This window comes from Amblyomma mixtum, chromosome 6 (genome assembly GCF_055824585.1).
Source record: "Amblyomma mixtum isolate Tamu chromosome 6, ASM5582458v1, whole genome shotgun sequence".
NCBI classification, from domain to species: domain Eukaryota; kingdom Metazoa; phylum Arthropoda; class Arachnida; order Ixodida; family Ixodidae; genus Amblyomma; species Amblyomma mixtum.
In genome coordinates, this window is record NC_143017.1 from 2,330,202 (window position 1) to 2,358,163 (window position 27,962).

The window sequence follows — 27,962 nt, forward strand, 5'->3', positions numbered from 1 at the left end:
CAAGTGGCTAAAGAAGAGCAAGAGGAGCTTCAACACAAAATAAAACTGGCTGTACGAGCTTCATCTATTTTGAAATTTGCTGTCTCATTTCGACAGACATAACATTGCCGCATGGCCCGTGCCCCAACATTTCCCAGTCGTCCCAACATTTCCCAGTCGTCCGCACATCTCCCTGTCGTCCCTACATCTCCCAGTCGTCCCAACATTTCCCAGTCGTCCCAACATTTCCCAGTCATCCGAGCATTTCCCAGTCATCCGAACATCTCCCCAGTCGTCCCACCATGCTTTCCATTACCATAGTCCACCAAGGTTTCCAGTGTTTTTTTCCAATATTCCCATCGTCGGCTTTTTTTCCAATAGGGACCTTTCGGGTTCAGTTCCGGGTTCAGCTCCAGAGCGGCATTGCGTTCTGGTTCGAACCGGTTCAACCGGGGTCAAACGGGTTCAGTACAAAGAAAAATTAGAAAGTAGATGGTTTTTAATTAACCTTGCAGTGCTGGTTACTTTTTTCTGGCCCATTGATGTATAGAGTGAAGAATGCAAAAATTTCTTTAATTTCAGATGTTCTCACTTTACCAGCTTCATTTATTGTCCGCAGCAAAAAAGGCGAATTTACGGCAAGAGCCACAAAACGAAACGAATTCGAAAAAAAATGTATATCGGCTGTGTACGCTATAATCCGTCTGATCAGGTGTAAGGTGAAAAGCCGCTTGATTTTGCATCTACAAAACCCTCCAGCTTGAGCAGTTTCCGAGACCCCGTCGCGCGAGTAATTGGTGGTCCTGAAGCTCTAGTCATTGAGGGATTTCTCGTAAGCAGTGCACTTACGCGGGCGCCGACATGACCGCCGCATGCGGCCTGTATGTCCCCGCGCACTATTGAGAAACAAAGCTGTCATGTAGCGGCACCTGTATACAGAGACACACCTTTCCGTCACGCCGAAACCGACTTGCCAGTCACGTCCCAACCGCCCTCCTTTCCTACATGGTACGAGAATATGCGAGAACCCTTCAACCCCCCATCCCCCACCCAACGAGAGCCTCTTGGGAGCACTGACTCCCTCTATCCAGAGCTTACCAAACATATTTTATTTATATCACCTCTTCGATATCACCTTTGGGACTCGCGATATATATGTCGAGCCCCTATTTCTCAGTATCTTCAAAAACACAGCTAATCGTGGTTTCTCGCTAGTACAATGAAAAATTGCGACTTTAGCCTAATGATGACGACGACCTCTTTTGTTTCGATAAACACACACTCTTGGATGGGTTCAGAACGCTTCTTTTCTACACGGACGTAGATTAGTAACATCTTCGTTGGGTAGTTGCGCTGCATCATTCCTGCAAATGCAGCAGTCTGCTTGGAAGAAGGTATGCTTGAACTACATAAAATTTTCGTAACTTTTTCCTTGGCAGTATAAAAGGTAGCTTCCCGGTCAAAAAATCCTTCAAAGTTCCTTCAGGGAGCCAACAGGATTCTTGACTGTCACCTCTACATGCACCTGAAGGTCCTGAAGGAATCTGCATGGATGCTCTGTTTGCAATGGCGCGACTCTGACGGGGCTGAAGGCATCTCCATTAGCAGCTCTGTTTGCACCGGCGCGGCTTGACGGTGCTGAAGGCATCTCCGTCAGCCCCTCTGTTTGTACCGGCGTGACTCTGACGGTGCTGAAGGCATCTCCGTCAGCAGCTCTGTTTGCACCGGCGCGTCTCTGAAGGTGCTGAAGGGATCTCCATCAGCACGTCTGTTTGTACCGGCACGACTCTGACGGTGCTGAAGGCATCTCCATTAGCAGCTCTGTTTACCGGCGTGACTCTGACGGTCCTGCAGAAATCTGTATGCAGCTGCTCTGTCTGCGGGCGACGTTAGCTTCGACCGTCACCGGCATAGCTGCGAATCGCTTCGGGAAATTTATAATACTGGCAAGAAGCTTAATTGTACGTTTTAATCGGTTTGTGTAGCACACACCTTGTAGTACCAGCACAACCGCTCACCGGTGGAGATTTATTTGGCCAGAAAGCACCTTACGAAATTAGCGGGGACATATCTGGAACACACGTACGTATGCTCAAACACATACAATATTCGTGCAAATTGCATGATTCTTGCAAGCACGCATTAAGTATATGTGAGCTGCGCGCCCTTCCGATAGTGCCTGAAAATTCTTTGCACGGAGGCCATGAATCGCTGTAGAGCTCGCGCTCTCGATCATATGCTTAGCTTTCAAGGATCATCCGGTCGGCTTCACTCGATCCTGGCTCATTTTCGGCAAAACTGTACACATATCATATATCAATATTGGACGGTAAACGTTGTCTCGTAGTGAACTTGACAACTGATGCGTACCAACCAAGCGGTTCGCATAACTGAAGTACTTCTGCGTTTCGTGCGAAGCATGCAAAGACGGCCGGCCGCTATTCGCCTTTGCTGACTTTTCTTCACTCGTCCTCGGCGCAGACGATTCCAGGCGCACGGCATAAACTACGGCCAGGTGAAAAAAAATGTGTGTTAGCTGCGCAGTTAATTTTAATCTAGGGAGAACCATCAATTGAGGCGAATGAATTTTTAAAAGGTGCTGCACAATTAATTCTAGCTTAACGCGTTTGTGCGCGTTGCGCGCAAAAAGTAGAGCAAATGTGGTATCGGTACGTACGTCGATCATACTTCATACTCAAAACTGATTATGTTCGACCTTTCCGCTATACATATGCTGCGCACCGCGTGCAGTGAACCCGCCCGCTATCAGGGCAGATCTGCCTATCTGATAGCCAGTAGACGTACGCATGTTTGTGTGCGGCATACACCGGCCAGGAACTGCGCCAGTCGGAATTTACTTTTTCTACTACGCATAGCCTTCCCTCGATCCTCTATCATCCTTTCAGCAAGGTGGAGACGCTGCATGCATGCTCGATCGTCCAGAGCTTCCTCGATCGGGCAACGAAACCAGTGCCCATATTCTACGCGGGGGCGCGCGCCCGCACCGATTTTCGTAGTCACGAGGAATTCATACGCCAGCGCACCTTTCAGTCGGGGATTAAGGTGACTGAATGCAGCGCACAGCGCTATAAGCGCGGCAAAGACGTGCAGGGAATTGCTCGCGCTGAACGACAGCGCAAATATTTTTTTTTCCATGGCGCGACGTTTCTGTTTAAATAATTTTCACCAAGCAGGAAAGCGCCCTGCACTTGCATTGACTGTTGAAGCCAAGCGCAGTGAGTACACTGAAGTCCCCTCGAGGCATCTGTGTTGTCATGAGAAGCCGCACAACTCATGTGCGGCTCTCCTTCAGTCTTTATCTCCCAAATTCCCCTCCCTACGCAGAGTAGCATGCCAGCGATATTGAAACACCGGCTAAATTCTCTGTATTTCATTAAAGAGTCTCACTCTCTCTGGCAATGTGTATCATTGAAAACATTAAACTCGCCCACCTAGCACCGCGATGTCAAGTGAACATATTCCTTGACGCTGGATTCATGATCTCTATGCAGTTAATTTCCAGCCCCCTGTATGTCACACTAAGTGAATGGGGATTAACCATCACATCACACCAACTGGCCAGCTTCACTGGCTGGAGGACCTTCTTTGAAAGGCATTTGCGTAAAAATTCGTCGTATCACTGCAGGGTATACGGCAACTTAATTGACAGCAGTAACAGAATTTTGGTTCCCGGAACACACCTATGGAACATGTAACGCTGCATCAAAAATAAGTGCAGCCAGTTTTGAGGCTTTGAGGTTTTGAGGATTGTTCTCGCAATCACTCTCCGAAGGTACCATTCCAGACGACTGGGAAGTGGGGAAGGTCGTTCCCGTCCACAAATCAGGTAGTACTGATTCACCTCTTAATTATCGCTCCATTTCATTAACAAGTGTACCGTGCAAAATCATGGAACATGTCATTTACTCTCAAATCATGCAGTTTTTGGATTCAAATAATTTCTTCCATCCATCACAGCATGGATTTCGCAAGGGGTTCTCCTGCGAAACTCAACTAGCCATTTTTCTACATGATATTCACGCCAACCTTGATACTAACCTGCAAACTGACTCCATTTTCTTAGATTTCGCTAAGGCATTCGACAAAGTACCTCATCAACGCTTGCTTCTTAAACTCTCCCAGTTGAAGTATACATCCGAACATAATTGCATGGATTAAAGCTCTCAGTCCGTCGTCATTAATAACCAACTTTCCAACCCGCTTCCAGTAACCTCTGGCGTCCCACAGGGTTCTGTTCTCGGTCCTTTGTTATTCCTCATATACATTAATGATTTACCCCGGCGTGTCTCTTGTCACATCCGCTTATTCGCCAATGATTGCGTCATTTATCGCTCAGTGACTAACCATTCTGACCAAGAATCCCTTCAGGCAGACCTGCGCCATGTGCAAGACTGGTGCTCCCAGTGGATTATGATGCTCAACTCTAACAAATGCAAGTGCATGTCCCTTCACCGCCGTCGAAATCCTCTTGTTTTCAAATACACAGTCTGCAATTCCCCAGTTGACCTCGTCCAGTCATATAAATACTTAGGAGTCACCATTTCTAATGATTTATCTTGGCGTTTGCACGTGACTAACCTGATATCATCTGCTAATAAAACACTAGGTTTCTTAAAACATCACCCAAGAGAAGCCCCACAACACGTAAGACTACAAGCGTACATCTCATTCATTAGAACTAAACTTGAATACGCATTACCCATCTGGAGCCCTTATCAAGAATATTTAACACACGCTGTCGAATCTTTTCAAAACAGGGCTATCAGATTCATGCACTCCTCATACTAGTACGATGTCAGCATATCATCCCTCAAATCGTAGTCAGGTCTAGCTAATCTTTCTAGTCGCCGTCGCATAGCCAGTCTTGTCCTGTTTCACAAGTTCTTTTATTCACCACTAAAACAAGAACCATACATTTGCGCACTTCCACAATGTAGGTCCCACCGCATCGGTCGATCATTCTCTTCCAAGTTTTGCGTCCACGTGGCCGCACCACTGTTTTTGCCAACTCATTTTTTTCTCGTGCAGCAGCTGACTGGAACGGCCTTCCCCATAATATTGCTGCCATAACATGTTCATCATCATTTTCAAGCACTGTTGATTCCTGCATTTCGTAAACCCCACCCCTTATGTAACACCCTGGAAAAGGGTCTTTAAGGAAAATAAAGTGATGTGATGTGATCTACAAACATGATTTATTACACACATTAGGCCACAACAACAAAGCAGAGGGAGTAATAAATGTTGGACAGGAACGTGCATTATTCTTTACACTTAAAAGCAGCAAACATTTTAAACACATGAAAAAACAAGGATGACAAAGCATCATACTATCAGGCTGCAAGGCCAGGTATATCCTTATGTCTAGAGACCAGATTTTAGGCAAGTGCCTATTTTTTTCAAGGCATCATAGGCGCACCATTTTTACATATGAGCATGAATTAGGCGTTCACGACATGTTTAATACATATTTGATGGTGCCTATAAATGCCTATTTTGGACGTCACCGCCTATAAATGCCGATGTCCAACGTTGGTGCCTAAAAATGCCCTATTTTGAAGAAAATGGCCCTGATATACGTTGTGGTTTTGTTTCCAGGTTCTCTTTGTTTTCGAATCCATTTCGGTTTCGAGTTGAACCCACACATGGCAACATTAAATGACTTCGTCACTTGGGTGTGGTGAACACTACTCCAACGCCGACTGTGTAGACAATGTCAACCACATCAGCCAAAAATATCGAAATAACCTTTTTCCTGTTTCTGCCGTTTTGTAGTTACAGCTTGTAAACTGTGGCCGTTAAAATGGTAGTTGACCAGACGGTGCTACATTTTGGAAAGTACATGAAGTACGTAAGTTTCGTCCACATAATTCCCAATGGGTTCGAGTTGACTGCAAATTGTTCCATAAGCTGGCTGGATAAAGTTTAACTGGATAAAATTTGCCATATTGGTAATCTGCCTTATGATCATTCCTTGTGCCTCATCTGCATGTCATCCTAATCAAATAGCCTTTGGCGGCAGTTTTCTTGGAGCAGGCCGCACTGGACAGCTGAGAGCCGTGCCAGTCGTGCGTGCATACGGAACACATTCATGCACTCAAACAATGTTTGATGCTTGTATGAATATCACTCTTTTGGCGTCACTCCTATGTCATATTATCTCAACCCTTCAATCGAAATGGTTTCCTACAAGCACACTCCTGTAGCATCTGTTGGTGTGGAGCGTTCCTTTTCAGCTTACAAGCTTGTTCTCAATGAGAAGAGGCACAATTTTGAGCCCACCAACATGGAGACGTTGCTTGTGTGCTACTGCTTTCATGACTTTAGCAGGGATTACTATATGAACGGTGTTTATTTATTATGAATCCCCAGTGGATGTACGTAGGCCCGTGCTGAACTATATAATTATTTTCGGCATATAAAGCATCACCAGCACTAAGCGGCTACATTTTTAGCATCTCGTACTTATGGTTTCCAGACCCTTTTAATAGCAAGCACCATTTTAAGTCCGCGTGACTTCCGACACTTGGAGCCACTAACTATAAACGCAGTTTACACAAATGGCGACACATTTATTAATGTTAAAGCACCGTGCATGCCTGCAATAGATAAGTTTAATTCCTATGAGGATGACTCTGAACAAATGTCGGATGCTTTAAAGTCACATTTGCGTCAATTGCTAAATGCACGGCCTCTTCTTTTACTATTGTGCACGACAAGCAAATTGTTTGTTTCCAGGTATGCCAACGCATTTTAAAAGGCTTTGTAACCATCTCTTTTGCTCTGCTGAAGCATGCGTGTTGTACGAAAAGCTTCACGACAGCTTTAAAAAGAGTGCTTCTAAGGTTCGCACACAATGGTTAAGATCTCAAATCATTCCGGCTGTTTTTACTTTATGGCAGATATTGCGTGCTGATGCTCGGATCTGATAAGTGCAATTTTGATGCAGTTTATAGTGCCTATTGTTACGGGACGGCGGGCCCGCGCAGAGAAAGGCACAGAGACTCAGACACAGGAGACTCAGACATAACCGGCCGCGGCGATTCTCCTTTTTTCTCCACCTCACGCGCTAGCGCCGCGCGCTCTCCCCTCGCGCTCGCCCCGCGCCTCTTCTTAATTTGTATACCGCAGCGCGCTCTTGGTTGCGAAGGTCGTATGCCGTTACATCTTTCCACCGGGGGGGGGGGGGAAGAGGGGAAGATAAGAGTATCTTCCAGTCTCCAAGATAAGAGGGGGAAGACACCGCTGGTGTCCCCTAGCGCGTGCTTCGCTTTGCAGGCGGCATCGAACTCGTCCCGATGAGCCCGGGCTGAGGTTCTTCGCACCGGCGCAGCTTGGTGCGCAGGAGGCATCGTCACGTTGTGATGACAGTGTCGTCTGACACGAGACGGTCCCGGTAGATGCCGGGGCTTCTTCTAGGCGACTCCTCACCGTACGAAAACTGCGAGGGCTTCTCGGACCGCGGGACTTGGGATTGCGTTCACGGAGCAGCGCTCCACTTAAGAGGCGGCATTCAGGAAGGGAGGCCTGGTGCTGGTACGGGAGGGCGGCACTAGGGAGGACGTGGGAGCCAAGTCGGGATCACGGTGAGTGCCGGAGACATAGCGCTTCATGTTGGAGACATGTTCCGGAAAAATGTGGTGTACACCGCGTGGTCGAAGCTCGGGGAGGTCTTCTAGACGGTCCGTAACGGGGCCGAGCCGTGCAACTACACGGTAAGGGCCGCGGTATCGGGGCAAGAGCTTCGCGGCACGGCCAGTCGCGCGGATGGTGCGGCGAACGAGGACCAAGTCACCGGACCGAAAGGAGGGAGGTGGTGGTGCTGCAGCTTTGGCCACTTGTGCACGCGCATGGGCCGTGAGAAGGTTGCGCTGAGCGTCGAGGCGGGGCAGCGGGTACACGTCGAGACGAGTGATAGCGTTCAACTTGCGGTAATCTACGCAGAAGCGGAGTGTTCCATCCTTCTTGCGCACAAGGACGACAGGGGAGGCCCAAGGGCTACAAGAAGGGGCGATGATTCCCTGGTCAAGCATGTCGCATACGTGCTGCTGGATGACTCTCCGTTCAGCTGGCGCGACACGGCGAGGTTGGTGATGAATAGGCCCACGGTTTTCGGTGTTTATCCGGTGTTGGGCCCAGGAAGTGCACCCGAGTTCACTGGCGCTTAGAGCAAGGCAACTGCGATGCTCGAGCAGCAAGGCCTTCAGAGAGGCCAGCTCCGCGCAGGTCAGGGTGGGCCCAAAGTTAAATGCGTCCCATGATAGGACCGCCGGCGCTGGAGTGTGGTGAGATGGTTTTTCATGCTGCAAAGACGCAACCGGTGATGCTGAGTCCAAGACTGACGCTGCACCCAATTGCGTGCCGGGAGTCAGGACGAGCGGTGCGCGGCTGATATTAAGCATTAACACGTGGGCCTCTCCATTGAGCACCGACAGAAGGCTTCGAGGGGAGGTCATCTCTCGGGCCGGGGCCGAACACCGGGTAGGTTCGAAAATCACATCCGCTGTGATCGGATTGTCAGACTTGGCATGCACCCAAGTTGCCGCACCCGGTGGCACAGTCACGGCGGTCGCCACAGTCACGGTAGTGACGTCGACTGGCTTGACTCGACGTGGCCACTTCGTTCCGAGGTAGCGCACAGATCCTGAAGCACGCTTGGTCGCCGACACCAGGGACTGCCACAGGGTGACACCGACACTGGAAATCCAGCTAAGCCAACCCGGCCCACACAGAGTTTGGCTCGCACGTGGTTCTGTGGTGGAAAAATTGAGAACGACTCCGGCTTGCTGGCACAACCCGCACCCGAGGACCACTGGCCAAATAGGGCTGTCCGCGACAACAAACTCGGTGGAGATGGTCTTTCCGAGTGCTGTCACGTTGACGGTAACACGTCCGACTTGCTCCACCGGGGCGCCGTTAAAAGCTACGAGCCGGGTTTTGGCGGCTGGAAGAAGCAGGTGGGGCGCGTTGACAATAAGCGATTTGTCGAGCACATTAACAGCCGCTCCGGTGTCGACCAAGGCCGCTACGTGCCGATCAAGCAGGGCGACGTCAACGAGCACGTAGGGAGCTTCCGTTGTCATCGAAGCCGACGAAAGAAGATGACGCGGCGACCTAAGGAGTGCGGGGACGGACTTTATCCGGGGGCACCGTTCCACCGAATCGTTTTCCGACGTCGGAGGGCAAGCACAGTCCCTCGCGTAGTGTCCCCTCAGGCCGCAGCGGAAGCAGGTCGTGCGGGTGTCATTACGCCTGCGTCGGGTAGAGGCCGCTGTGGGGACTGAGAATCGAGGAGCCTGCACCGGGACGCTGTGCTCGGATGACGGTGGCGACCCCCGCGTGGCCAGCAAAGTCGATTCCGCCTCGACGGCGAGCGCCATGGCAGCGCGGACGGACTGAGGACGCCCAGAGCGGACCAAGCGCTGCACCTCAGGGAGTCGGATGGCGTCGACGAATGCCTCGGTGCCGACCAGGGCCACGGCGTTCTGAGGCGCCCCCGGCAACGACTGCAGAGCCAGGCGTTCAATGGCGGCGGCGAGGTCCTGGTATGTCTCCCCGGGCTCTTGACGGCGGACTCGCAGGCGGTGGTACTGCACACGGGGGTGACCTGAGGCACTGTAGTGGTCGGCGAGGAGGCCCGCCAGGACAGTATAAGAGCCCAGCTGGTCAGGCGGCACGTTCTGCAGCAGCTCAGTCGCGCGGCCTCTCAGTTTGGCGACGAGCATCCGTGCCTTCATCTGCTCGTCCCAGCCTCTCGCCGCCGCAATACTGTCCAGCTGGATGCGGTAAGCATCCCACGAAATGGTGCCGTCGAACGTGGGCAACTCCACGACGTCCAATGATGCGCCCGCGCCGAGCACGCTGTTGGCGGCTACGACCGCAGGTACAGCGACGGCAGAGCTGGGTACAGCGGTGGCGGGGACATCCAGAGGCACCGGACCCGTGTTCGGCTCGACTGGCAGAAGGCGACGGAAGTCGCGCCGGATCGCCTCCATCTCCCCAGCCTGGGCAGTCAGACGGGCCTCCCATGCGTCCATCCGCTGAGTAAAAATATCGAGGAGGCGCTCAATACCGGCGTCCAGCCGCTGCGGAGAACCGAGCCCCTCCGAGCGCCCAGGTGTAGCGATGCCGGCCGCGGCGTCGTCGGCGCCGTCGGCTGGTGGCGGAGTCCTGTCGACTGGCACGTCGGGGACTTGATTCTGGGAGCGGGTGAGCGGCATGATCCCACTTCTGACACCAAATGTTACGGGACGGCGGGCCCGCGCAGAGAAAGGCATAGAGACTCAGACACAGGAGACTCAGACATAACCGGCCGCGGCGATTCTCCTTTGTTCTCCACCTCACGCGCTAGCGCCGCGCGCTCTCCCCTCGCGCTCGCCCCACGCCTCTTCTTTATTTGTATACCGCAGCGTGCTCTTGGTTGCGAAGGTCGTATGCCGTTACACTATTTTTCTTTTTAGGTGCCTAAAATCACATCTTAACCACCTATTTTTGGCGCCTAAAACATGCCTTCTTGGTGCCTAAAAATCCGGCCTCTACTTATGTCTTATAAATCCCATCAACAGACTTTGTCAGCATACATGGCAATGTGTTCTCTCTTGCATTATTTGCACTAAATACTTTGAAGCATAAATGTTCCAAGAATAAAAGAAACTTTGAGATTAGTGTAATATTGTCACGTAGTTGTGATGGCTGCAGTTTGGCAGTCAGGTAGACAGCAAAACGGCTTCCAAAGAAACACTGTTGGGCTCTTTCACACCCACAAAGAACTGAACGACTCGGCAGCGGCGTAGCAACAAGCGTGCTTGGCGGTCGTCGAAGACAATGCCTGCCGCTTGTGGCCGTGCTGAATTTATAACTGACGACGAACTTTTGACAATGTGACAATATGGAGCAACCTCCCGTCACAATCTGAAGATTGGTGTAATTGCTGCTAAGTGCAATGAATTTCATGGCCACAAGTTTGAAAAAAGTTAAACACACTGAAGAGCTACCTTAAAGGAATACAGAAATAAAAATACACTGAAACTACCTTCATGAACTGCACATCATACATCACTACCAGATCAATCTCTTTCCTTCTGGTTGGGCACTTCACACAAGTATGAAACATTATTAATACTAAAGAAAACACATTGCAGAGACACATAATCAAGGGAGTGCAAACAATTATTCTGATCAGCCGGTGGGTGCTGACACTGCATGATATGTAGGACATCAAATACAAGTGGTGAAACAAGAAGCCTTTGGGAGTGAAAATATATACAGCCTGCAATCTCATAAGTTCCAAGTACATAACAATATGAGCCGTCTACCATTTTAACATAACAAGAGCTGGTCTTTTTTGGAGTCAAATAATCCGAACTGTGCATAATAATGCTGCCAATTTGTGCTCGAAAGTACCTAGACATCTGAGGAATGCAGCCAAAGTGTGAATTGAAAATCATTTTTAGCTGCTCGGGAAATGAAGGAACAGGGTGTGGCACACTTAGAGCACATGTCTGGTAGCTGTTTGTGTGCTAAGCGCTAATATTTTTCTTGGCAAAAGCCAAATGAGCTGGGAGCTCCAAATTTCTTTCTGAGTTTCGATAGCACTGCTGCATTATGCACCGTTCAGCGACCTGCATAGGCACCAGCTTGGCTGCTGACACAAGCCGCAGTGCACGGCCAATCCCATCTTCAAAAGGAACCGTGGACACACCCCATAATGGGCCAAACATGCGCGTAGCCTTAGAAAGGTGCAGCAGCTGGTGAACATTATATGTCATAGCTGCCTCACCATAGAGCCTCGCTGCTATCCCTAGTAGCACAGTATGTAACTGCAACGTTGCCACAACATTGCCAATGTTGTACTATGTTGCGCTAACATTCTTCAACATTAGATAATGTTGCTGCAATGTTACCAAGCAACTTGCTGATTACGTTGCTCTGAAGTGGTCTTTTCACATTGCAGCAATAATGTCAAATGATGAATAAATGTTGAACCACATACGATGGCATTGCTATAACATTCATGCTATAGGTTAATTGTCTGCCCTCTCTGGCTATTTATGAAGCCCAAATAGAAAAGTCGGTACCAGATCACTTCCCCTCACCGTGAGAGTATTAATTTGTTTATTAATTTTTACTTCGATTGCAAGTTTGCATGTCGTGTGTATGCAAATGGTGACACTAAGGTAGAAAGATATATTTCTATCTGAAATATTTTTAAACAGGTGGAATTACTTTGTTTTTAATTAAACAGGCAGACAAAATTAAAACTGCCGAAGAAATTTAGTTCTGGTTTCACTGACGCCCCGCAGTCTAATGGTCATGGAGATCACTATCACAAATCCAAATCCAAACCGCGGCTACTCGCGGCCGCGCCGAGAGCTAATCCTGCGGCGCACGCTGGTCCGAGAACCCGCGTTTCAGCGGCAGTCATGGCAAGATTTTCGCGTTTTTTGTTCTTCTAGTACAGTTTTTTGGCGGTCGTCGTGCCAGCGCTGCTGTGTTTCGTTGTGGTTTCACTGGAATTCAGCTGAAACAACAAAGGCTTGCCCAGAGGATGACCTCAATGGTGAGTGATTTCTAGACTTGCATTGTTATGCTGTGACCTGTGTTGGTTGGCACAAAGCCAGTAGTGTATATATGTTACCCATGCCCTGCGTGATAGTTTGATAAAGTGCTACATTCGTTGTATCATGAAGAGAATGAAGTGTTCGCTAATCGAGGTGTCCTTTCGGCAACGACGCCGAAGAACAGCAGAGGCTGTTCACGACGAACTAGAAAACTGTTTTCGTCAAGGGTACCCACGATGGTGAGAGGCGGCTTTTGCGGGTACGCATCACGAAATGCTACCCTGTTTGACAGTTGTCAGTCTTGATAATGGTCATGGCAGCAGATTGTGCGCAACAGGAGCAGAACAGTTTCAAGATGCCTTTTCATCGCATAATGTTATTTTATCCTCTTTATCAGCGCCGGTCGAGGACGCAGTTCAAAGCCGCAGTTCTCACTTGTCAGATTTTAGCACCGCTAGCAGCATCCGTGACATAGAAAGTGCAACGTAAGAGTTGTCGCGAATTTCTGACAATGAGGAGTTGGTGGTTTATGAAGATAGGATGACACCTGAGTCTGGTTCCGCTACTCAATGTCTAGAGCACGACTTGCGCATGTGGGCAATTAATAGCCAATTGCCTGCTTCTCACCTGCATTCCCTGCTTAAAGTGCTGAAGCCATACCATCCAGAGTTACCCACGGATTCTAGAAAATTACTAAAGACGCAGAGGCATAGTGATCCAGCAGTGATGAGCGATGGTCATTACCACTACTTTGGAATTTTTCGTTCTCTGGAAGAACAAGTTGTGCATGTTCCTTAACGTCTGCACTTTGTGCGAGGGCATTACACCAGTTCTCATGCATTCTACTGGAAGATAGCATAGATCCAGCGACATTGTAAGCAAGGAACCAGAATTTATTCTTTCATTTAACACTGACGCTGCTGCATCATGCCAGTAGTGTAGTATTTGCCCCCTCATTCTTAATCAGATGTATACTCTTATAACCAACATTTATGGGACTGTGCAGCGATTTGCACCAAGGGTAAGAAAAGTGAAATATTCATTGGAATTCAATCATCCTTCATCATCATCAGCCGGACTATACTCGCAGCAGGGCGACAGCCTCTCCCATATTCCCCAAATTAGCCCTTTCCTGTGCTAGCTGCATCTACTTGACCCCTGCACCCATCATCAGTTTTTGATCTAGCTTATGTAGCCCACGAAGAATCGGCCGTTAGCAACTATGCCTTTCAAATTGTGCACAGCAGTGAGGCTGAAAAAGACTATAGGCTGGGCCTGCCCTCTTCGCTCAGTTTACTTTGTCGGCCACCTGCCATGGCACAATCGAAGGAAGACAAAGGGAGTGATGTGCAACCACCTCCAGCCGGCTACGCATTCATCTACAAACGCCCTTGTGGGTTTAAGCAATTGAATGGCCGTCCCCATGGCTGACACCAGTCGGTCCGCTTGTAAGGCAGGATTCAAGCGAGACAGCAGCACTGGTCATTGTTGTGAGGTGCAGGAATGGGAATTTTTGTTTTTACATTATTTGCTTGCTTTGGAGGAATTTTAGGTGGCATGAATAGTCGATGTCATTTATGTAATGAATGCATTTTTTAGCCACTTTCAGAACAATTTGTTGCTCAGGCTGTTAAAATATGCTCGCGCTGCCAGGGAAGGGCGGATTTTTTTCTCACTATTTTGGTTTGAGCCAAATGACTGGACATAAGTTTTTTGTACAGAGCTGTCCAATGTCTGTGCTCATTGAGGATTGTAAAAGATTTGTTATTAGACGTGTGCCCACCAAGATGCTTATATTAGGAAATTTTTGGTTCTTTCTTTTTTTTGCAGGGATGCAGCTTTGCTTGTCACATCATGAATTAGAAGAGACCATCATCGTGAGCAGCTGGAGGCTACCAGAAGATAACAATATTTTAGACGTGCTAAATTGTTCAGGCAAATGTTGAGAGTACTTTAAATTTGTAGTTTTCCAGTGCAACGGTGCATGACCAAAGAAGGGAAGAAGGATACTTGAAGAAAACAGCGCAGCAACAGGGACAAGAGAGAAGATGAGACAGGTGCTGACTAGCAACTGAAGGTTTATTGAAAAGGAACGCATAAAATATACTCTCTTCACAACCAAGAGAGTGCACGAGCTGCGCAAACAACACTGATAACCTGTCAACTTCAGTCATGGTGGTCAGGATACAATCATTAACAAGGACGGATGGCCGTTCATGGCTGTGAACTGTTGAATCTTGACCACCATGACTGAAGTTGATAGCTTATCAGTGTTGTTCGCGCAGCTCATGCACGCTCTTGGTTGTGAAGAGAGTATATTTTATGTGTTCCTTTTCAATAAACCTTCAGTTGCTAGTCAGCACCTGTGTTTTCTTCAAGTATGTAACTTGCCGTTTTACTGAAGCTGGGAAGAAGGATAAAACACAGCACTCACTGACGACTGGTTATTTAACGGCGCAGACACTGCTTAAATGCCTTCAGACCAGCGGAGCAGGAAAAAAACAAACTTATCACACCTTCATCATAAAAACTATGAAAGAAACATCATTTCTGTGTTATATGATACAACTGAAGTATTGCTCGCACATTGTGAACCAGCTTTTTTAATATGATGCGTCTCTGTCCCTTCACAAGTGGCTTGCTTCTGCTAAGGATCTTCACACTTGAAAATCTCTGTACAATCACTGCAGTGCTTGACAAGTTTGGAACCTGTCCTCATTCTTTAGATCTCCTACATGCAGTTTGCATTTACTGGCCTGTAGCATTTTGCCTCCATCGAAATGCAACCACCGCGGCCAGGATAGAACCCGTGTCTTAACAGGCCAGCAGCCGAGCACCATAACCACTGAACTGCCGTGGCGGCTCATGTATGTGTGTGTGTTCCGTAGGGCTGGAAAACTATGAACTTAAATCAGTGATGCTAACCAGGCCAACAACTAACTCTGCTGTTCATAATACCTCTGCTCCTTGTTTCTAAATGGCCAATTAGGTGGCACTGCTACTTTGTTTATTTGTTGCAATTTTGTGTGCACAAAATGAATGTCTTATATTTGGGAAACACAAAGTCCAGGTGGTGTATGTTTCCAAGGTGTGCTATTGTTGTGTAGATAGTTTACTGAAGTGTTTTGTATTTCTAACATGCCAGTTGAGACGTGTGTGTGCATTTTCATGCTATGGTAATCTGCCTAGTAACTGCTTAAAACATTAGCTCTGGTTCTTGTTCCTGAGTAGCTCACATGTGTGCTGCTCATCCCTTTTTTCTTAGCTAAGCTACTTCATCAAATTGCATGTTGTAGGTGTCACCATGCATGTATATCTTAGAGCTTAAAGTAAGTGCTCTTGGAAGTCATCTTAAGGTGAATTCACACGGTGGACTGAATTGCAAATCTTGAGGGTGAACTGTGCATTATGTGGCTTGACGTCACGAATTGACGCCAACCAATTGGTGTTTGCAGATGGAAAGAGGAGGGCGTTTTTTTCTATTAGGACAAGATCTGCTGATTTCATCTCATGTGTGAATGCTTTCAGCATGCGGACACTGCCTTTACTTGAGGTCATGCTAGAGATCTTTTTGCGACCTCATCCGTTGTGTGAATATACCGTAAAAACCCGCGTATAATACGAACCCGAATATAATACGGGGCTAAGATTTAGAGACGCGAAATGGGAAAAAAGTTTCACCCGCGTATAATACGAGTAACACAAGCTCATAGAAGACATTTATTCAAATCGCATCCCGCACTTCACTTCAATTACTTTGTTCTTCAGTAGCGCTTTCTTCGAGCATTTCTTTGTCCGACAAATCATCCCAAATATACTCATCTTCCGTGCCATCGAGGGCGTTCGAGATGCCGCACTTCTTAAGCCCGCTTCAGCCGCCCGGTTGCGTGTTCGCCAAATGCAGCCGGTACAGCCAGCGATGACAGCGCCGCCCACCGGCAGGTAGCAGCCACATTAAGGCTGGTTATAAATATTCATTCAGAACGACAGCTTGACATCGCTGCTATGGCGCAGTGGATTAGAGGCTCGTTTTGCGTATGGAAGGTCGGCCGTTCGACTCCGCTCTCTGTACTGTAGTTTTATTGTTTTTTTTAATTTCATTTTTTTTAAATTATTTCCCTTTTAGGTCGCAAATCGTGATGCTTAGTGGCATATAACGCCGTTTAAGAGGATTTATTATCCCTTTTAGGTAAGGCGTAGTGACAATCTTCAGTCACCGTGATCAATTCACCGTGGTTTCAAGCCTTGCGCTGTACAGGCTGCAGTTGGCGAATACGCCGCCCGGTTGGCGTCACTGCAGGCTCACCTGAGCGCATCCACTCTGCGTAGCACCGCCTGACTGCGTCCTTGAACGGTTTGTTTACACAACCATCAAACGGCCGCGAAAGCTTTGTCGCATTCCGCTGCACGCGAAAAGGGCTTCTTTCTGTTGTGGCCATCCACGAATGCTTCCTTCGACGACACGAAACTGCCTCCCGGCCGCACCGTTGCCGATGTTCTCCCCAGCCAAAATCGCTTGAAAGTAGCCGAGTACTGTTTTCGAAACCGTGACATCGTGCTCTCTAAAACAATATCCACTTCACGAAGCGTGCCTTACATGCTAGCACGTGTGTTGTCAACAGGCGCACAGCACACCGCGACCCACCGGCGCACCCAACGGATCAACAAAGAAACGACGTCGTGACGTCGTTTGTCGAGAGTAACGAAGCCGAGCCGTAGCCACGCGCCAATAGCGAAGCGAAGCCATAGCCACGCCGCAAAAACGAAACCAAAACATCGAGCAACTTCGAAAATTTTTGTTCGGATCCGCAAATAGTACGAGGCGGAAATTTAGGACGCTAATTATGGGAAAAAAAACCTCGTATTATACGCGGCTTTTTACGGTACCTTTGATGTGCATTTTGTTGTAAGGACATGAACTCTAACTATACCTAATTCACAGAACTGGCCCCAGCAATGGCATCCATCGATGGGGCGAGTGGCAGTGGGCCAGACGAGTTTGGTGAGCGAACCTTCTTGTGATGCATGCCATTTGTTATTTTTCATAATCAAATCGGCCTGAGAAAATGTTCACTGCAAACAAAGGATTTGTCCAATGAGCGCTTGTTAACCCTGTCCTGTGCCACTTGAGGGCGCCTTATCCCCTGAAACTTCTACTCTCATCCTTCCACCATCTCTGCTGTGCCCCTAACTTTGACTGTATGTGCTACATTGACCTTTCTTGAAATTGGTTACATACCCTTCCCAGGCCCCATTTCTTTCTGTACTTTTTATCTCTACTTTGTGTCGCTCTCCTACTCTACTGTGTGATTACATCTATACCTTTCGATAGCTTGCCGTCCTGCCTTCAGTTGCATTTCAAGCCTTTTCATTAAGCTTCATGTTTCTTTCCCATAGTTATCTAATAATTAAAAGCTTTTTAATTGATTGACATCCCCTTTCTTGTGAATTAACAAAATATATTAGCATTATTCTGGTCGTCTGGTACATTCAAAGTTGTTAGGCGTTGTACCGTGTACAGGCTGAAAAGTTTTCTGGCACAGTGTTCCTGCTGTCCTTCAGCAGATGCGCAGTTAATTGAACCTGACGTCTTTTTTTTTTCTTTTTGCATTGCCTATGAGGCTTGCTGTACTGCCCCTTTCATTTTTGGCAGGATATGCGATTTTTCTGAACTGCTCTCGCTCCGCAGTGTTCTGCTGTGTCTTTAAGGCTCGTTTATGGGGGTTCAACGTCCCAAAGCGACTCGGGCTATGAGGGACGTGGTAGTGGAGGGCTCCGGAAATTTCGACCAGCTGAGGTTCTTTAACGTGCACTGACATCGCACAGTACACGGGCCTCTAGCATTTCGCCTCCATCGAAATTCCATTGCCGCAGCTGGATCGAACTCTCGTCATTTGGGTCAGCAGCCAAGCATAATAACCACTGAGCCACTGCGGCCACGGTTGTCACTTGTCACTTAGCCCTCATTATTTCACCAGTTATCTTTTTAGCCATCAGTGTTAGTGTAGTTTGAAAGGGTGTGCGCTAAAAAAGACGTACAGAGGAAAAAGATAGACACGACAGGAAAGAAGCGCAACTTCCAACTTTAATGACGACAAAAGAAGCCAGGCGCACATATATATCCGCTGATAAACAGATATGAGCTGCGTGATGGAGCGTGACCCCATCAACCAAACATAAGACAGAGCAAAAAATGCATATCTAAGTGACATTAAAAGAAACCCAAGAAAGTGAACATATCAAACACCTGCCGAGGTAAGGTAAAAAAGTGGGATTCGTATCGGCTGACAACAATGCATAACAACATGGGAAAACAGAGCTGTATGAAAGATGACACTGAAAAAGAGGACAACACCATAAAAAAGGCTAACAACATCACGAAATTTTTAACAAAGAACAAGTGAAAGATGGAGATAAAAACCGTGTAAAGGGTGGTAAATAAAGGCACATTGGAACATCTAAAAGGACACTAAAACATAGAGAGGCGATCGGGTTAATAGTCTAGATGTACCCATCCAGAAAGGCAAGTTCATTTCTGGACAGGTTAATGGAAGGCGTGCTAACGCACTTGTCTTTCCTGGGGTGAATGAAAAAGGCCTCGATTACTTCTCTTTCTGTCTTGTCCTGAGCCTTAGCTAGAAACTTGGTTTCATTAAACTTGGGGTAGAGTTCTGGCAACTGCTGCAGTGTAACGGAAGGTTCCCTCCAGACCTGTTCTTCATGGTGACGTTGTGCCTGCGGGCGCGCTCATTGAAACATTTCCCGGTTTGACCCACATGCACTTTGCCGCACGTCAAGGGAATCTCGTATACAACATTGGCAGTGCATTTTGTGTACACGGCTTGATGCTTGATATTACAGGCCTTCTTAACACGCTTCCTGGTCACCAACGGACATAATTTCGCCAGTTTGCAAGGAGCCGAAAAAACCAGCCTAACCCCGTGACGGGACGCAACTTTCTTTAAATTGTGTGAAAGACCATGCAGGTAAGGTATAACCTGCACAGGTTTCCATTCTGTTTGATGTTTAGCATGCTCCGAGTTTTTAATTTTTTGCAAAAGGTTTTCAGACATGTTGGTGACCAGATTTGCAGGGTAACCTGCAGTAGAAATTCGGTCGATCTGGCACTGGAAACTTTCCCCTATCTTGTGGCCGCAGGATTTTTCTAATGCAGATTTCATGCAAAGAGATACTATGCCAAGCTTTACCAGCTTGGAGTGGGCACTATTATGGGGCAAAAGTGACTTCTTTGAGCGCGGCTGATAAGACCAACACACATGATCATTTGTAAAAATAAGCTGTAAGTGAAGAAACTGGAGTCGACCATGATCTGCTCGTTCATGCGTGAATTTTAGACCCCTCGATGAAGAACAGAAGGTAGTGAGAATTTGGACTACAAGTGTATCAGCAGCACAGTATGAAGGTGCGTTAAGAAGGACAAGATAATCGTCGATGTATCTGAAAATACGTTAAAGACATGAGAGCGCAAAACGGGGACACGGACGAGGAAGGGAACAGGACGAGCGCTGCACTTTCAACAGGATTTATTGAGGGAAGAATGTTTAAATAGCCTTTGCTCTTATCCATGCTCTTGATCGCAGACAATCGCCTCTCACAGATACGCATCAAGAAACAGCATTTCACTGTGGCGAAGAACAACTGACGTGTCACTAATACAACTATCACCTCGCTTCTAGATATAGAAGGCTTCCACAAGCTCACGTTCAGTCCTATCTCGGCTTTTCAATAGCACTTTGCAATCATATAGTCGAGGCTTGCAGGCTACACGCTTCTCTTTCGAGCAGGCTTGGCAGTGGTCTGGAAGATGTCCTCTCTTGTTTAAAGAATTCTTGTGTTCAAGCAGGCGCTCATTAAGACAACGGCCGGTTTGTCCAACGTACACCTTGCCGCATGTAAGCGGGAACTCATAGACTACTGCTTTCTTGCAGCCGACATGTGGCATTCGGTGTCTGATGGTGCACTCTTGTACTTTTGTTCTTCCAATCCGTGAACACATTCCGGCGAGTTTTCGCGGCGCTGAAAATACCACATCGACGCCATACTTATTGGCCACCTTCTTCAGGTTATGAGAAGTGTGGTGTACGTAAGGTACAACTTCCGGCCTTGCCTGCTTTTTTTCTTGAGGTCGGTTGTTTTCCTTGCTGCCCTTCAGCTTTTTCAGCAAGGTCTGCGCCACGGAGAGAACCAGGGAAGCCGGGAAGCCTGCTTTCTGCAGCCTGGACACCTGGGAAGCATAGCTTGCGTGCATGGCATGGTGGCAAGACTTCTTAAGTGCGGAAGCTAAGCACTGGGAAGCGATAGCCCTCTTAACGGTCTTAGAATGGTTCGAATGGAAAGGCAACAAATCTTTCTTTGCGCGTGGACAGTACTGCCAGCAAACGTGTGAAGGGTGGAAGGTTAGGGTGAGATCTAAAAACTGTAATTTGTTATTACTGCTAGGCAGTTCGTGTGTGAAGGTGAGACCCATGCTATTCCGACCAAACGTACCTAAAACATCAGCTACTGCTTCGTCAAAAGTAAAATCGTTATCTGCCAAAAGGATCAGGTAATCGTCGACATATCTAAAAACGTGGACTATACAATCCGTGTCAAGTTCTTCACTCAAGGAGCGGTCAATCTCAGATAAAAACATATTACAGAGTACCGGGGCGACACACGAGCCAATACAAATGCCCCTTTTTTGTAGATACGTTTGGTCATTAAAGCCAATAAAAGTGGCCTTGAGATAAAACTCAAGTAATGACAAAAAATTGTCCACATTCAAACCGGTAGCGTTTTGAAAAGCAGTGGCTCCATTTCTGTCAATGCAATTACGCACTGCAGAATAGAGATGTACATGCGGAACAGAGTAGAAAAGATCTTCTACATCAATAGAAAAACCAGAGCTTATGTTCCTATGAGTCTGAAGGAAGGCTATCACGTCATCCGAGTTCTTAGTTGCAAAGGGGTCTTCTACTTCCAAAGTCTTCAGGTGTTTGAGCAAAAATTGGCTGATTTGTCGTTGCCAAGTTTCCTTTTCGCTTACTATAGTCCGGAAAGGCATTTCAAGCTTGTGTGTTTTGGCGGCGAAAAAAACCGAAAGGCTGCTCTTTTCAGACTTGTTTCGTTTTTTAGAGCGAAAGATCTGCAGCTCGTGCAGGCAGACAAAGAAGGCGGTTTTGTGGCAATGCCGTCCGGTTTATTCAACGAAAAGGCAATAGAAGCAGTGAAGAAGAATTTCAGGTCCGTGAAAGTGAAGACGACGCAAATGAAAAAAGATGCAGTGTCGTTGTGTGATGAGCTGCAACTGCAGACACTAGCCAGGGCCATCAACAAGTCTGAAAAGAGCAGCCTTTCGGTTTTTTTCGCCGCCAAAACACACAAGCTTGAAATGCCTTTCCGGACTATAGTAAGCGAAAAGGAAACTTGGCAACGACAAATCAGCCAATTTTTGCTCAAGCACCTGAAGACTTTGGAAGTAGAAGACCCCTTTGCAACTAAGAACTCGGATGACGTGATAGCCTTCCTTCAGACTCATAGGAACATAAGCTCTGGTTTTTCTATTGATGTAGAAGATCTTTTCTACTCTGTTCCGCATGTACATCTCTATTCTGCAGTGCGTAATTGCATTGACAGAAATGGAGCCACTGCTTTTCAAAACGCTACCGGTTTGAATGTGGACAATTTTTTGTCATTACTTGAGTTTTATCTCAAGGCCACTTTTATTGGCTTTAATGACCAAACGTATCTACAAAAAAGGGGCATTTGTATTGGCTCGTGTGTCGCCCCGGTACTCTGTAATATGTTTTTATCTGAGATTGACCGCTCCTTGAGTGAAGAACTTGACACGGATTGTATAGTCCACGTTTTTAGATATGTCGACGATTACCTGATCCTTTTGGCAGATAACGATTTTACTTTTGACGAAGCAGTAGCTGATGTTTTAGGTACGTTTGGTCGGAATAGCATGGGTCTCACCTTCACACACGAACTGCCTAGCAGTAATAACAAATTACAGTTTTTAGATCTCACCCTAACCTTCCACCCTTCACACGTTTGCTGGCAGTACTGTCCACGCGCAAAGAAAGATTTGTTGCCTTTCCATTCGAACCATTCGAAGACCGTTAAGAGGGCTATCGCTTCCCAGTGCTTAGCTTCCGCACTTAAGAAGTCTTGCCACCATGCCATGCACGCAAGCTATGCTTCCCAGGTGTCCAGGCTGCAGAAAGCAGGCTTCCCGGCTTCCCTGGTTCTCTCCGTGGCGCAGACCTTGCTGAAAAAGCTGAAGGGCAGCAAGGAAAACAACCGACCTCAAGAAAAAAAGCAGGCAAGGCCGGAAGTTGTACCTTACGTACACCACACTTCTCATAACCTGAAGAAGGTGGCCAATAAGTATGGCGTCGATGTGGTATTTTCAGCGCCGCGAAAACTCGCCGGAATGTGTTCACGGATTGGAAGAACAAAAGTACAAGAGTGCACCATCAGACACCGAATGCCACATGTCGGCTGCAAGAAAGCAGTAGTCTATGAGTTCCCGCTTACATGCGGCAAGGTGTACGTTGGACAAACCGGCCGTTGTCTTAATGAGCGCCTGCTTGAACACAAGAATTCTTTAAACAAGAGAGGACATCTTCCAGACCACTGCCAAGCCTGCTCGAAAGAGAAGCGTGTAGCCTGCAAGCCTCGACTATATGATTGCAAAGTGCTATTGAAAAGCCGAGATAGGACTGAACGTGAGCTTGTGGAAGCCTTCTATATCAAGAAGCGAGGTGATAGTTGTATTAGTGACACGTCAGTTGTTCTTCGCCACAGTGAAATGCTGTTTCTTGATGCGTATCTGTGAGAGGCGATTGTCTGCGATCAAGAGCATGGATAAGAGCAAAGGCTATTTAAACATTCTTCCCTCAATAAATCCTGTTGAAAGTGCAGCGCTCGTCCTGTTCCCTTCCTCGTCCGTGTCCCCGTTTTGCGCTCTCATGTCTTTAACGAATATGCACCAACAAGCCCAGTTTCAAGTACTTCTTATCTGAAAATACGTGTTATCCCTGTGTCCTTCAAGCTAGCTTCAAGGCGCCGGTCAAATGACGCCAGAAAAATTTCGCATAAGACCGGTGCGACTGAGGAACCTAAACAAATTCCGGCTTTTTGCAAGTAAAACTCATCCTGGAAGCAAATAACAGTGGAATCCAAATAAAACAATAGTAGGTCCAGAAATTTTTCAGTTGTGACACCGGCAGAATTTTGAAACCTGACTTCGCCAAATTCTTCCAAATGTTCACGAACAGCATCCAACAACCCGTCGTGAGGCACAGAGTAAAATAAGTCCTCAACGTCAATTGAAAAACCAGTTGTGGCCGATACCTTGCCTCCCTCCAGTACCTGCACCACTTCCTTTGAGCTTCGAACGCGGTAAGGGTCAGCGCCAGCTATTCTGTCCAGTTGGCACCGAAGGAAGTCACCCACAACTTTTTGCCACGTATCCCTTTCAGACACAATGGCACGTAGTGGACAAGCAGGCTTATGCGTTTTACCTGAAAAGAATATTTCGAGGCATCCGGTCTCAGCTCCTTTGACCGCCTCGGAGCATGATAAACATCAAACAGAACGGAAACCTGTGCAGGTTATACCTTACCTGCATGGTCTTTCACACAATTTAAAGTTGCGTCTCGTCACGGGGTTAGGCTGGTTTTTTCGGCTCCTTGCAAACTGGCGAAATTATGTCCGATGGTGACCAGGAAGCGTGTTAAGAAGGCCTGTAATATCAAGCATCAAACCGTGTTGTGTACGAGATTCCCTTGACGTGCGGCAAAGTGTATGTGGGTCAAACCGGGAAATGTTTCAATGAGCGCGCCCCCAGGCACAACGCCACCATGAAGAACAGGTCTGGAGGTAACCTTCCGTTACACTGCAGCAGTTGCCAGAACTGCTACCCCAAGTTTAATGAAACCAAGTTTCTAGCTAAGGCTCAGGACAAGACAGAAAGAGAAGTAATCGAGGCCTTTTTTATTCACCTCAGGAAAGACAAGTGCGTTAGCACGCCTTCCATTAACCTGTCCAGAAATGAACTTGCCTTTCTGGATGGGTACATCTAGACTATTAACCCGTTCGCCTCTCTATGTTTTAGTGTCCTTTTAGATGTTCCAATGTGCCTTTATTTACCACCCTTTTAGACGGTTTTTATCTCCATCTCTCACTTGTTCTTTGTTAAAAATCTCGTCATGTTGTTAGCCTTTTTTATGGTGTTATCCTCTCTTTCAGTGTCATCTTTCATACAGCTCTGTTTTCCCATGTTGTTATGCATTGTTGTCAGCCGATACGAATCCCACTTTTTTACCTTACCTCGGCAGGTGTTTGATATGTTCACTTTCTTGGGTTTCTTTTAATGTCACTTAGATATGCATTTTTTGCGCTGTCTTATGTTTGGTTGATGGGGTCACACTCCATCACGCAGCTCATATCTGTTTATCAGCGGATATATATGTGCGCCTGGCTTCTTTTGTCGTCATTAAAGTTCGAAGTTGCGCTTCTTTCCTGTCATCTCTATCTTTTTCCTGTGTACGTCTTTTTTAGCGCACACCCTTTCAAATATGAATATGTACCAACTAGCCCGTCAAAAAGCTTTACTACTGTTAGTGTAGCAGCCGATCAACTCTTCACTGAGATGTGTTTCTCATAGTATTAATGTTTCTACAAGTTTTAATACAGCATAACCCTGCTGATGTACTCCTCACGGGACTAAAAAAAAATGGCTGTGGCTTAGCTCAGCTATGCCAGACATACGTAGCGAGAGGTAATGGACCTTCAGAGGCTAGGCGAACTCGTCGAGCTGCATCTTCACGGCGTCGCTTATTGAGACGTTTTGCGCGTTCTTCCTCGGTCTCGTCGCCTTTGCCTTGTTTCGTTCCAACAGCTAAGCTTGGTTTGTTTCAGCCTCTCCGACTCGCTCTCCATCTCTGGCCACAACAGCTTCAACCAACCGCCCTCTTATACAGGCCGCTGCTCATTCATTCATAAATATTTAATCACAAGGATGACCTGAGGCCCAAGGGGGAAGTGGGTTGGTTAGGTGAAGGTGAGGGTGTCGGTCTCTGACATGAAGTCTAGCAGGGCACTGAGCTTGCGCTTGGCGTAGGTACTGGGGGCCGTCCAGTCATCGTATGTCTGGATGTGGTAGGCAGAGGTGTAGCAGGCGCAGAGGCTCGCAGTGCCAGGACAGGTCCAGATCAGGTGGTGCAAATCAACAGAGTCAGCAGGGCAATCGGGGCAGCCGATCCTGGTTCGGTGCCATCGACTCGGCATGTCCGGGGTGTACGCTGCACCGGCTCGCACCTTGTGAGCGAGAACTTGGGCCGGGCGAGAAAGTCCAGAAGGAATGGATGGAGTAATGTCTGGGACAAAGTCCCACGACAAACCCCTCTGCTCTTGTTAAAGGCGTGTGATGATAGAGTCAGGTATTATGAGCGGGATGGGAGAACAAAAAGGGCGGTCCGAGTTGGTCGGCTCACGTTAAGGCAATGCCGACGGTCTTCCTCTAGCTGCGCGCCAGCAGCCTCGTGGGCAGTCCTGTTCCCGGTCCCTTGTGCGTGATGTCTGGGTGTCCAGTGAATGCGTACGTAGACTTGGGAGGTCTCTTACTGTGCCTGCTGCTATCTCTGGCTCTCCTCCTCCTCTGACGTTGCACCAGATGGTGTGGCTCCATCTGGCAATGGTTGCTAGGCAGCGGCGCAAGAAGCGGTGTGACCACGGCGTGACCACCGCCGCAGTGAAAATGCTACTTTGCGACCAATAGCTCTTGCTACAAAAAAAAAATGCAAGAGCGAGGAAACATTAGAGGCAGGAAATAGGACAAATTTAAAAATGACAGGAATGAAGAACTAAACACATTTATTGCAGTGCTGGCACTTGAAAAAATCATGCAGCATTGTCTGCTGCATTTTCTTACGTCCGGTGAGGACTACTCATTTCTCCAGAATTTACGGGGCTATGTGGCTGTTGCGATCGTTGCAAACATACTTTCTGAGAATGTCTAATGCCGCTACAGCCAACATAATGGTTGGTTCCAGCGGAGGCTAGCCCTCGTCCTCTTTGTTGCCACTGCTGTGTGCATCCAGAAGTCACAAAAGATGTGATGAGGTGCGGAAGGACAAAATCAATCTCGCCAGCCACACTAACACTAGCAGCACAATTACAAAGAAACAAGGATAGGTGAAGAAAAAATTAGCTGTGGTTTAGCTCTGATTAAACATGGCGAGAAGCGGTAGCTTCATGTGGCTGCGCTTTGCAAAGCTTTGTTTGTTTCTAGTTTCTCGGCTTGTTGAAAGATTGTTGTTTCTTTGGACTTTGCCGCACGTAGCTACGTGAAACTACTGCTTCTCACCAGGTTTAACTGAAGCTAAACCACAGCTGATTTTTTCCTATACCCGTGGTGTTAGATTTTCTAAGTGTGGAGCGCTAATCTTCCTCTTTGTATTCTTCGTCTTCCTCTTGTTATTCCTCTTCAAACTCATCTCGAAATCGCCTGTCACTGATCAATCATGAATCGCTCGAATCACAAATTACCATGATATTGCATGAGCGGCTGTGTAACCTAGCAGTTAGTATACAAGAAGCACATATACAGGGTGTCCCAGCTAAAAGTAACGAAGCTTGTAAAAAAGAGGATGATCCCTAGCCGAGTGAGACCAACTGAGGGTTGTTGCCAGTCGCGTGTCCTAGTCTGTAGTATTTTTTTTTATTATGCAAACATGATTAATTAGCAGAGACTAATTAGCTAACTTTTTAATTATTGCCTACAGGAAGAAAGTGTCAATGCAGGAGTTGTAGATCCCTTACAAAAATAACCGTTTGCCGTGTTTGCAGCCAAGTACCACTGATACAGCTTCTTTTATTTGACTTAAAAGAAAGCCCGCGAAATACAAAAAGAGCCACGTGATAGGGAAGCAGTTTCAGCGCTTCCATACGACCAGCCAAGCAAAGACATTCGCTTATCTTTGCAACGTTGTCCCGAACGGGGTTCGGCGTTTTGTGATGGTTGCGAGATACACGTAATTAACTCTCGCATCGGCGCTAGGGCGACCGTTTCTTCAGCGCGTGACGGTGCAAGTTAGCGGCACGGCCACATTCCTATCACTCGAGGCGAGGTTACGCGTGAAAAAGCGCTCCATGCGAGCCGCGCTTCACTTCCTTGAAAAGCAGCACCCGCTCACTTTCCATGACGCATAAGCAGTTCCTGGAGCATATCTCGCCACCTCCTCAAGACGCCAAAAGCTGTACGGGACAGCGTTGCAAACATAAGCGGATGTCGTTGCTTGTTCGCTCGTTTGGGAGCGCTGTAACTGCTTCCCTATCACGTGGTTCTTTTTGTATTTCGCGGGCTTTCTTTTAAGTCAGATAAAAGAAGTT

At 47.5% G+C, this 27,962-nt stretch overlaps 1 long non-coding RNA gene across 3 annotated transcripts in view; it reads left to right on the plus strand.

The window, feature by feature from the left end:
* The window catches only part of LOC149338079 (uncharacterized), a 1,049,963-nt gene that overhangs the window by 1,020,072 nt on the left and 1,929 nt on the right, over window positions 1-27,962 (plus strand). The window contains exon 1 of one of the 3 annotated variants that reach the window (XR_016283703.1): window positions 17,496-17,562. The exons of the other annotated variants lie outside the window; for them this stretch is intronic. This is a non-coding gene — a long non-coding RNA (uncharacterized LOC149338079). Of the gene's footprint in view, window positions 1-17,495; window positions 17,563-27,962 lie in introns of those variants that run through there. 3 annotated transcript variants of the gene reach the window in all.